The sequence below is a fragment of the Piliocolobus tephrosceles genome, chromosome 1 (genome assembly GCF_002776525.5).
Source record: "Piliocolobus tephrosceles isolate RC106 chromosome 1, ASM277652v3, whole genome shotgun sequence".
NCBI lineage: Eukaryota > Metazoa > Chordata > Mammalia > Primates > Cercopithecidae > Piliocolobus > Piliocolobus tephrosceles.
This window is the reverse complement of record NC_045434.1, coordinates 5,088,147-5,100,632: the sequence shown is the minus strand read 5'-3', so window position 1 is coordinate 5,100,632 and position 12,486 is coordinate 5,088,147. Positions and strand designations below refer to the sequence as shown.

The 12,486-nt window shown below is 38.7% G+C and overlaps 1 protein-coding gene across 6 annotated transcripts in view; it reads right to left on the bottom strand.

The window, feature by feature from the left end:
* The window catches only part of AKT3 (AKT serine/threonine kinase 3), a 373,403-nt gene that overhangs the window by 26,258 nt on the left and 334,659 nt on the right, over positions 1-12,486 (bottom strand). The window lies entirely within an intron of this gene.

Below are 12,486 nucleotides of genomic sequence, written 5' to 3'. Positions count from 1 at the left end.
AAATGAACAGAACAAAAGTCTACAATGCTGAGTCGCTGTGTAAGGGGGACATGGTATTTGGCTTCCCGGTCAATAGTCTAAACAAACCAGTGGGTAATTGGTGGTTCTGTATAAAATCTAATGGATCACGAAAAACAACAAAGGAAAACCACAGAATAGGATGGGAGAGGGATATTGAAAAATCTGTCCTGGTTTTTTCCCCCAATAACAAACATACATGCAAAACCATAGTGACAGGGAGCAGTGTGCCAGGATGTGGGCTCTTCTCCGGGCAGCCTCTTTCTAGTACTAGCTGAAGAAGGTATTAATAAAAATACAACTTAATAATACAGCTATCACCAGGTTACAGACGAGGGTGCTGCCTTTCCCTTCGTAAAGAACTACAACTTTGGACTTTGCTAAGAATTTGCTGATAGGAAATGGGAATCGATGCCCGCCCTGCTCTGGAAAAGGGTTTCTTGGCAGCCCCTGCAGTTACACGCACATATTTGCCCACAGCTTTCATCAGATCCTCAAAGGGGACCACAACCCAGAAGAGATTAAGAGTAGCTCCTCTGGGATCCACAGGGCAGGAATCATCTCATTCAAGTTGCACCCGCGGCAGGCATGGGGGTGGGGGAGGCGGGGGTGGAAGGAAAGTCTGGGGCTACCGGAGGTTTCAGGAGCCGGAGCCCTGTGAACCTCTGCTGGTTGGGAGGGAGAAGGAACTACCATGAGGCTTCTGCTTCTCCGGGCTCTAGCCTTCAGGAATAGGTGGAACCCACAGGTTCCTTCTAGCACAGGATGCCCAGACCCAGAGCATTAGGGTCAGAGTATGTGCTCTGCAGAGTATCATTCAGAACAGGGGATGCTGCTTTAGAATACAGTTCTCATGGGGATAGGAACATGGCAAACAGAATGACAGAAATCAGCATGTTTTATAAAAATTTTACAGAAACAAATACACAATTGGCTTGAGATCAGTGCATTTTTCTACTCTTTCTGTCACCAAATTTACGTTAAATAATAAGGCGAAATCTTTAAATTATTCTCTAGACAGAACTGTATTTTTAAGAATCGTGGGATGAGCAGAATTAAAAGCAGGTTTTCAAAATAAAGGACCACATTTCAGTTTATGGTGCATGCTACAAAGCATTCTTAATCTCTTCTTTTTATAATTCTTTCTGTTTGCCCCCAGCACACAGCTATTCTAAGGTCTTCATGACTGTCAAGCTTTGAGGATGAACCAACTCTACATTCCACTGATCAGCTGGTAATGGCTACTAATCCCTGACCCGAAACAAACTCCTCTGCTAGTGGAAGCAGAAGCCTGCCATGGTGCCAGACCATGTTTCTTTCTAGCTGCTCTGCTGGCTCCCTGGACATGAGCAAGCAGGTCACTCCACTGCTAGAAACCCTCCCTCTGACTCTTGGGCTAAGTGCACTGTCTTCACCAGCATCACATATCACATGCACACGTACGGGGAACACCAGAGGCGACAGAGGCTGGAACGATTCTTTTTTTTAAAGAAAACCAAGGGGTAATTGCCCCTATCTGACAGGAAACTGGAAGACTGGAATTCTGGTTGGGTTTTCCTGATTACTATTCTACAGATGTTCACAAAATAGGTCTTTATCCTTCCAATCAAAAGTTAACCACAAGAAGTTCCTGTGGCTGGAATCGGCTTCTCTTGGGCACTAGGAGTGGGTTTTGCTTACCTCTGCACCGCCCCCCCCTTTTCATCTGGTTCTTTGTGATGTCAAACATTTAAATTTGCCTTCAAGTTAGGGGAAACTTGTCCTTTTAGATGAGAGAATGATCACCTGTAGTTTTAACAAACTGAAACCTATCTTAACAGTTTTCAAAAGATTACAGGGGAGCTTAAAATAGTCTGTTTCAAATGCCACATGTACTGAGGACTTTCCCGACCACTTTCTTCTATTAAACAGTATCCTCCCCTCACTTTCTATCTTCACATTGCTTTTTCTTCAAGACTTTGCGACATCTGATACACAGGCACGTATACCACGTATGATATAACGTAGATTTGTTTGTTACCGTCAATGTCATCATCAATAAAATATAAGTTCAACGAGGGCAAGGACTTTAAAAAAAGTTTATTGATGCGTAATTAACATACACTAAACAGCACACGTTAAGAATATACAACTTGGGCTGGGTATGGCAGCGTGTGCCTGTGGTCCCAGCTACTTGGGAGGCTGAGGTAGAAGGATCACTTCAGCCCAGGAGGCAGAGGTTGCAGTGAGCCAAGATTATGCCATTGCACTTCAATCCAGCCTGGGCAAAAGAGTAAAACCCTCCCCCCACCCCAAAAAAAAGAAAAGAAAAACAGGCAGCTGATATGTTTTGACATATGTATATACCCATGAAACTGTCACCAAAATCAAGATGGTGAAAACATCTACCACTTCAAACGTCTTCTTGTGCCCATGTGTGCTTCTATCCTCCCCTCCCTGCAGGCCACGAGTGGCATACTTTCTGCCATAACTGACTTGCTTGTATGTTTAAGAATTTTATGCCAATGGATCACATAGTATGTACTCTTTGTCTGTCTCATTCATTTAGCATGATTACTTTGATATTCATCCATGTCACCGCATGTTCAGTATACAGATGTATCACAATTGACCCACTCATCTGTCAATGAACATAGGGGCTGCTTCCAGTTTGGGGCACTTACAAACAAAATTGCTATTAACTTTTATGTCCAAGTCTTTGTGTAGACATATGATTTAATTTAGGACAAATACTAAGGAGTGGAATGGCTGGGCCATACGGTAGGTATACATTTGACTTTTCCAGAAACTGTCAAATTGTTTTCTTTTATGTTAAAAAACAATTCTAATTCCTAATTCACTCAGAGCGTTTCATTTTTTGTTTGAATAAATTTTTGAAAGGATGGATTTTTCTTGATTTTTTTTTTTGCATCATTTGATATAATCATTTCCTTCTTACTCTGTTAATAGGTGAACTATAGTGATTGGTTTTGAATGTTAAATCAATCTTATATTCCTAGAATAGACCACATTGGTAATGGTTCTTTGTATCTATTGTTAGATTTAATTTGATAAAATTAAATTAAACATTTTAGCATATATGTTCATTAAGAATATTGGTCTATAGCATTCTTTTAAAAATCTCTTTGCAGGCCAGGCGTGGTGGCTCAGGCCTGTAATTTCAGCACTTAGGCCAAGGCAGGCAGATCACGAGGTCAGGAGATCGAGACCATCCTGGCTAACACGGTGAAATCCCCATCTCTAGTAAAAATACAAAAAATTAGCTGGGTGTGGTGGCGGGCGCCTGTAGTCCCAGCTACTCGGGAGAATGGCATGAACGCGGGAGACAGAGCTTGCCATGAGCTGAGATGGCGCCACTGCACTCCAGTCTGGGCGACAGAGTCTGAGACAGTCTGAGACAGACTCTGTCTCAAAAAAAAAAAAAAAAAAAAAAAAAAAATCTCTTTGCATACTGATGTCAAGTTAGTACTTGCCTCACAGAATGAATTGAGAAATATTCTCTCATCTTCAGTTTTCTGGAATAATTTGTATAGAATTGATAATATTCCTTAAATGTTTGGTAGACTTCATTGGTGAAAATATGTGGGTCTGGTGTCTTTGTCAGAAGGATCTTAACCACAATTATAATTTCTTTAGTAGGTACAAGCCTATTCATGACATCTATTTCTTCTTGGTAATTTGTATCTTTCAAGATATGTGTCCATTTCAGCCAAAGAGTTGAATTTATTGGCATAAAGTTATACGTAATGTTTCTGTATTATCCACTTAATACCAATATAATCTGTAGCAGTGTCAACGTTTGTCTTCTCACTTTTCTATTCAGTCAGGTGAGAAATACATCCATTTTAATGATCTTCTCAAAAGCCCAGTTCTCCTTTCATCAATTTTCTCTATGATTTTTTTGTTTCTGTTTCATTGATTGCTATCCCAATCTTTATTTCCTTTGTTCTGTTTACACTGCGTTTAATTTGTTATTTTTATAATTCCTTTTTCTTCTTTTTTAGAGACAAAATCTGGCTCTGTCACCCAGGCTGGAGTATAGTGGTATGATCATAGTTCACTGAAGCCTCAAACTCCTGGCCTCAAGCAATCCTCCTGCCTCAGCCTCCTGAGTAGCTATGACCACAGGTGCACACCAGTATGCCCAGCTAATATTTTGTTATTTAGAGATGGGATCTCACTATGTTGTCCAGACTAGTCTAGAACTCCTCTACCTTGGCCTTCAAAAGTACTGAGTATAGTTGTGAGCTACTGTGCCCAGTCCTAGTTTCTTAAGATAGAAGCTAAGGTCATTAATCTTACACTTTTCTTCTTTTCTAATATTTAAAAATATCTTTTAGTACTATAAATTTTATTTAGTACTATAAAGTATCGCTTTAGCTGTATATCACAGCTAAACATGTTGTGTTTTCATTTTCAGTCCATTCAAAATACTTTCTAATTTCCCTTTGATTTCTTCTTTGATTCATGGATTATTTAGTATTTAGTTTCCAAGAACTTGGGGATTTTCCATATATCTTTCTGTGTCTTTTTAATTTCATTTCCTTCAAAGAGAATATATTTTACAGTACTTAAATCCTTTAAAATTCATGGAGTTGTTTTGCTCAACATATGGTAGACTGTGGTAAATGATCTGTGACCTTGAGAAAAATAAGTGTTCTTATGTTGTTGGGTAGTGTGTTTCATAAATGTCAATTAGATCAAGCTGATTGATAGTATTGCTCAAGTTGTCTATAATCTTACCAATTTCTCTCCAATTGCTGTATCAATTATTTGAAGATGGGTATTGAAACGTCTAATAGTAATTGTAAATTTGTCTATTTTTCCTTATAGTTATATTAGTTTTTGCTTCATATATTTTGAAGTTTTGTTATTAGATGCATAACTAAGATGGTTAATACTTCTTGATGAAATGACTCCCTTAATTATTATGAAATAATCCTCCTTTTCTCCAGCAATATTACTTGCTTTGAAATCTACTTCGTATGATTTAATATAGCACTCTAGTTTTCTTTTGATTAGGGTGAGCATAGTATATAATTTTCTGTTCTGTTACTTCTAATCTACTTATATCTCACATTTAAAGTTGATTTCTTATAAGCAGCATCTAGGTAGTTCTTACTTTTTACCAAGTCTAATCTCTGTCTTTCAATTGTGGTGTTTAGAACATTTACATTTAATGTGATTATTGATATAATTAAGATTAAATTTACCATCTTGCTATTTGTTTCCCACTTGTCTCATCTGGAACTTTGTGTTGCACTAATGTGATATTCCCAACCCCTAAAACAGTCTTTGCCACATAGTAGCATTCAACAATAGTTGCAGAATAAATGAATCAATCATTAAATCTTGGAGTGGAGTAAGATGTCAGTGAGTATGTAGCATATCTTTTTAGAGATTAGGAAATTAAAGCTGACACTGGTTAAATGGCTTGCCAAAAATTATACAAATAAGAACTGGAGTGGCAAAAACCTAGGTCTCTTGATCTCAAGGTCTTTTTACTGTAGCATTTACAACGTGAAGGCTTTGAATGAAAACTACTTTTGCTTTTGATTGTTTCTCTACAAATTAGTCAGTCAAGATATTCATTCTGGGAAGCATTACTCCCCCTTCCACTCCCCCTGTCCCTGAAGGTGAAGACAACTCAGTGTAATATAAACATTTGTAGAGGAAGCAAAGACCCTACATTATGTATATGGGGAACGTTGTGGGGTAGGGCTTGTAAAAGACTGCCTCAGTACGGTTGGGCGTGGTGGCTCACGCCTGTAATCCCAGCACTTTGGGAGTCTGAGGCAGGCAGATCAGGAGTTTGAGACCAGACTGGCCAACATGGTGAAACCCCGTCTCTACTAAAAATATGAAAATTAGCTGGGTGTAGTGGCGCATGCCTGTAGTCCCAGCTACTTGGGAGGCTGAGGCAGGAGAATCGCCTGAACCTGGGAGGCAGAGGTTGCAGTGAGCTGAGATTGTGCCTTTGCACCCCAGCCTGGGTGACAGAGCAAGACTCAACAACAAAAAACAAAAAACAAATAACAACAACAAAAAAAATTGCCACAGTACTTGAACAGAAGCAGTCCCATAAAAATCATCAGGATGCCCCAACTTTAGATTTCATTACAAATTTCTAGAATATATAATATTCCTGAGTAGTCTTCATAAAGTTTATGGAAAATATGTATTATGAAAAAACCATGCACAGATTTCCAAAAATTTCTGCACCAAAATTAACTCATACTAACTTGTTGTAACATGTCTGTACAGGCTCAAGTTTGAGGCACTAAGGAGGATAAGACATCAGTTTGGAAAGAGCCCCTGTAAGAGCAACATGAATTCTAAAATCGAAGCAAGAACAAACATTAAATTCACGGTAAAGCCTGGGTGGAAGAATGATTAAATCACTGATGCTTTATGAAAAGTTATGGGAAGTATGCCCCAAATAAATCAGCAGTCTAAAAATGGGTAACTTATTTTAAGAAGGGACAAGACAATGTGGAGGATGAAGCCCACAGCGACAGACCATCCATGTCAATTTGCAAGGGAAAAATTAATCTTGTTTGTGCCCTAATTCAAGACGACCAATGATTAACAGCAGAAACAATAGCCAATACCATAGACATCTCATCTAGTTCAGCTTACAGAATTCTGACTGAAAAATTTCAGTTGAGCAAACTTTCCACTCGATGGGGGCCAAAACCATTGCACCCAGATCGTCTGTAGACAAGAGCAGAACTTTCCATGGAAATTTTAAACAAGTGGCATAAAGATCCGGAAGCATGTCTTTGAAGAATTGTAACAGGAGTTGAAACATGGTTCTATCAGTATAATCCTCAAGATAAAGCAATGGGTATGAAGAAGTGGAAATGGTCCAGTCAAAGCAATATTGGACAGGTCAGGGGCAAAGGTCATGGCAATAGTCTTTTGGGTACTCAAGGCATTTTGCTTATTGACTTTCTGGAGGGCCAGAGAATGATAACACCTGATTATAAGCACTTGGAGAAAGTTAGCCAAAGCTTTAGCAGAAAAACTTCCAGGAGAGCTTCACCAGAGAGTCCTCCTCCACCAGCATAATGCTCCTGCTTAATTCCTCTCATTAAACAGGGGTAATTTCATGAGCTTTCATGGGAAACCATTAGGCTTCCACCTTACAGTCCTGATTTGGCTCCTTCTGACTTATTTTTCCCCTAAACTTAAAAAAGCTTTTAAAGAGAACTAGTTTTTCTTCACTTAAAGACTGCACTGACATAGGTAAATCACCAGGACGTTCAGCTCTTTAGGGATGAACTAACTAGCTGGTATCATGGCTTACAAAAGTATCTTCAACTTGATGGAGCTTATGTTGAGAAATAAAGTCTATATTTTCTGTTTTTATCTTTTAATACCATTTTCCATGAACGTTTTGAAGTCCCCTCATACTTACTTTAAATAATAGCTGAACAAATTTCAAATATTGTAAGTTGAAATGTGTCCCTCCAAAATTAGTATGTTTAAGCCCTAACCCCAAGTACCTCAGAATGTGACTCTATCTTGAGATAAGGCCTTTAAAAAAGTAACTGCATTAAAATGAGATATAAGGGTGTGTCTTAACTCAATCTGGTATCTTTACAAGAAGAGGAAATTTGGACACACAAGTAGACACACTAAGGAAAAACCACATGAAGACACAGGGAGAAGACGGCCTTCTGCAAGCCAAGGACACCTCAGAAGAAACTAACCCTGCCTGTACCTTGATCTTGGACTTTAGCCAGAAATGTGAGAAAACGAATTTCTGTTGTTTAAACCACCCAGTCCATGGTATGTTGTTACAGCAGCCCTAGCACATTAATACATTAATTTCCTATTTCGGCTTTAAACCAGAATCTTCACCTTTTCTTTTTCTCTAACCACATCTCTCAAAACATTTCTGTATCAACAGAATGTAAATGCCCATTTAGAAAGGACAGTCATAAATATTTCTGTAAATCTCAGCTACTTTTATGGATCAACTCAATGAATAGCTACCGTGTCATTAACTGCAAACAACGTATTTTTCTGACAAATGCACTAAACTTGAAACAAATCTTTATTTGAAAAACAATTTGCTTTCAGAATATGTACTATCCAGTGATCTTAAACAAGATGATAAAGTTTCTGGGTTCAAGACATCAATTTCATTTCACTGAAAATATGCAACTTGAAGTCCATATGGTGACAGCAAAGTTGAAGCACCCTAGATCCTTTACACACTGATCTTTTATCGAATTTGAAATATTACGAAATCATTCTACCATTTACTATCTTCCTAAAAGTGTCAATGAAAGAACAGAGACAATTTTCTGAAGGTTGTTAGAGTAAGTCACATTTGATATTTCTGGTATGGCTGGAATGACCACACGAGGGTATACATGAACACCAAGGTCTCTGAAGGTAAGAGACTCCACAGACCTTTCTTAGCAACAGGTCACGTGCTACTATCAGATATCTATATTCTTTCTTCCATTGTTCCTTCCAGGTGCTTAAGAAATAGAGCGGAGAACTTGAAACTTTCTGGGGCAGCTGATGTAGACAGTGATTATGGTATCTTAATTGCCTTAACAATTGTGGTTATTTCCACCACTTTGTGTTGGCTTATAGGGTTCAAAATCAGCAAAAATAGATGTTTGCTGTAAAGAACTGCCAACACTATTGCATGTTTAGATTTCCCAGAGATAGTGATCTGGTGCTGTAATTTTCACTTCTCTGAAACAACATGAGAAAGTAGTCAATCATAGGTGGAGATTCTGGTTTATTTAATTTCTATTAAATACTGGCTTCACGCTTTGCGTATATGTAGGTGTGCACATAGTGGAAAAGCAGGAGTATAAAAGAGAATTTATTTCTAACAAAACTAATGGATATATGGCATACATTATTTAGTTACATTGTATGCTAAGCTGTGCCATACCAGTGAATTCTTCTTGACATAAAACTAGACACGATAATAATTATATTTCATTTTTACAAAACTACACAGTAATAATTGAAGCTCAAGCTGTTAATCTTGTGCCTATATAAAATGTACCAAGGGACCCAAGGTATGTAACAAATTAATATACCACTATTGTATCATAATATTAGACCTGCCAAAATGAGTACTTTAGCTATAAAAGATATTAAATGTTTAATTAATACACCTGCTTTCCTTGCTGGAATTCTGAAGCATTTGTTAACACATGATATGGATGATTTGCATTACTTTAAAAGTAATCCCCAGAAACTGGAACTTGTATTTTCTTTTCTGTGATACATTTTTCTCATTCAAAAATAACTTCATAAGCACCCATCCTATTGACTGTAGGTCTATGCACAGGTGATGTTATTCACAAATATCTACAGCTATGATACATTATTTGAAGATCTCAGTTATACCCGGAGAGGATTCACCTATAAATTACAATAAAAGAGCTCTCATTAGTGAAACACTGGGAGACTTTTTAAAAGGCATGAGAGGGTAACAAAAATACTTTGCATTAGTAGTGTTTATGGACAAGCTGCACCTATTCTAACTATCGGAACTTCACTAAGAGCCTAGTGAAACAATCTATTTTCTCCCTTCTTCAGCTGATTTTATAGGCACTGTCCAACATCAGCAGTGTGGCAGCCATTAATCACTATTTCTCATGAGAAATATTCAAGAACATGAGCAAAAGTTGAATAAGTATGTAAACTGGGGAGAAATGACATAAAGGCAATTTCCAACTTGCAAGCTAATTTTGTTATAAAAGCCTATATAGGTAAGGCTGGGCACAGTGGCTCATATCTATAATTCCAACAATTTGGGAGGCCAAGATGGGCATATCACTTGAGGCCAGGAGTTCAAGACTAGCCTGAGTAACACAGAGAGACTCCATCCCTACAAAAAAAATTTTAAAATTACCCAGGTATGGTAGTACATGCCTGTGATCCCAGCTAGTTGGGAGGCTGAGGTGGAAGGCTGAGGGTGAAGTGAGCTCTGATTGCGCCACTGCACTCCCCTGGGTGACAGAGGGAGACCCTGGCTCAAAAATTAAAAAAAGAAAAGAAAAAAAGAAAAATGCAGCCTACATATAAACTGGAAAAAACTTGGGACCTGTTTCAATAGATACACACACACACACACACACACAAAGGCTATATAACGTAGGTAGGTAACTAGGCAGTAACATTAAGGTCTAATAAACCAGAAATATATAAAAATATAATACTAAAGCTTCTAACAAGTATCTATTATTTTTATAGAGAAATTCATATTATATTTCTGTAAAGATGATGTAACCGAGACCCTCTCTCGCTCTCTGTCCAGGTTCTAGCACTGACAGCCACAGCCACTCTCTTAATACCACATCAGATGAAAGCTGGAGAGACCCAGTGATAGGGAGCGTTTGGGTTGGGGGTGAATCTGTGGTGAGAAGGAAAGACAGGGGCTTTAAAAGCTGAGGAGGAAGAGGTAGACGTTCAATTTGAGGCACAGGGGCAGGCAGCAATTTCTATGTGCGGCAAGGAAGCTACTGGGGAAAAGAACCTGTATTTACCCGGAGCTACTATGCCCAGACGCTGTCCTAATTGACTGAATGCGGGAAACCAACTGGAGTTTTATGAAGGACACAGAAGATGCAAAGCTATGTTTTCAAGCTCTGGCTCCAAAAAGGGGTAACAGAATAGCAAGTGGGGCAGATGAGGTTCTAAACACACACACACACACACCCCGCTTTCAGAAACCAATTGGATATCCAAGGCTTCCCTTGCAGGTGTGTACTGGGCAGCTAAACATCAGAACAGGAACAGGCAAAGAAATCACAAGGAGTACTTCCGGTTAGCCTGGTACTCTCAAACAGGACTTTAAATGATCTCAAATACTCTATTCCCTAAAAAGAAAAAATAAGTATGTTTTCTGAGCATCTCTTCAATGTGTCTTTAAATAAATGACAAAATAGTCACATTGAAAATAATCTTACAGATCTAGTCCAATCCCCTCATTTTAAGATGAAAACACTGAGGCCCTAAATATTCATACTAATGTCATCCTAAAGCATCACAATACCAACTACCACCCAATTAATTTTAACCCAATCCTAACTGCAGCCTCTGTAACAGGTCCCTTACTCTTAAAATCTGGGTCAGGCAACCTCTGAAATACTTCTACCACCTCTGAAACACAACCCACATCACATGAAAATGTAAATCGCCTGCTTATTTATGTCTCTTCTACTAAACTGTAAGCAACTTGAAGACAGGGACTTTATCTTCGATATCTTTGGAACGCTAGCTGTTGGCATAATACTTACCACAAACTACAGTTTGTGGTCGCTTAATGACAGGGATCTCTTCTGAGAAATGCATGTTAGGTGATTGTGTCATTGTCAAACATCATGGAGTGTACTTATATACAAGCCTTGATGGTGTAACCTACAACACATCTAGGCCATATGGGATGGCCTTCTGCCCCTAGGCTACAGCCCTGTACATGCTATACTGTAACACAATGGTAAGCATTTGTGTATCTAAATGTAGAAAAAGTACGGTAAAAATATGCTATTATAATCTTATGGAACCACTGTTGTATATGCGGTGTGTTGACTGAAGCATCGTCATGTTGTGCATGACTTAATAGATAAGCACTAAATATTTAGTGAGTAAACACAATAAAATCTTCACAGGAGGTTCTTTGGTGTTTCAGCCATGGATGCCTACTCACCAGGCGTCAGCCTCTGCTGACTCCTGAACCGTGCATGCACAGGGCAGCCTCCAAGCTCCCTAGTGAAGTCTAAAAGGCATTGTCAAAAGGTAATGAAATTACACGTTCTCTAAAAAGAGGTCTGAATTTGTTACTGAGAATTGGGACAAAAGAGAAGGGGAACAGCCATGAATGATGTTTTGGCTGCACTGAACTAACCATAACATTCACTGATAATTCACACTGTTTAAATAAGCTCTCTCACACAAGCTCTTCAGAATGTTGCACAAATGTGAATCTATGAGATATTTCCTTGCATGAATACAAAACATTGCTGTGTCACATGAAGAAAAGGTGTACATCTGGCATGCAATAATGCATAATTAAGAACAAATACTCAGTTTCACTTCCAATCATGATCAAGCAGCTCCGACTGGATTAACCCTCCTGCATGTAACTGTAACCTCAGGAAAAAAACGTGAAAACAATCTAAGAGTTCTGGGAAGCAACTGAAAACAGGCAGGTATTAAAGGGGAGGTGGGCACTAGGAATAAGGAATGGCACCAAATGAATTTCTCATTTGTATGGCTTTTGGCCTGAAGGTGGGCCCCAACTTATGCCATTTAGGGTAAAAACCTTCAATGAGAAACCCACAGTTCTACTGCCATGAACGATCAGAGGACAGAGCTTGAACAAGTACAGCAGCTTTAAAGTGAGGGAGGTGAAATTCCAGAAAAGAGGCAGCCAAAGAGAAAAAGCCAGCCCTAAACTCTCAGTATAAAGTCTGCCCAAATCTC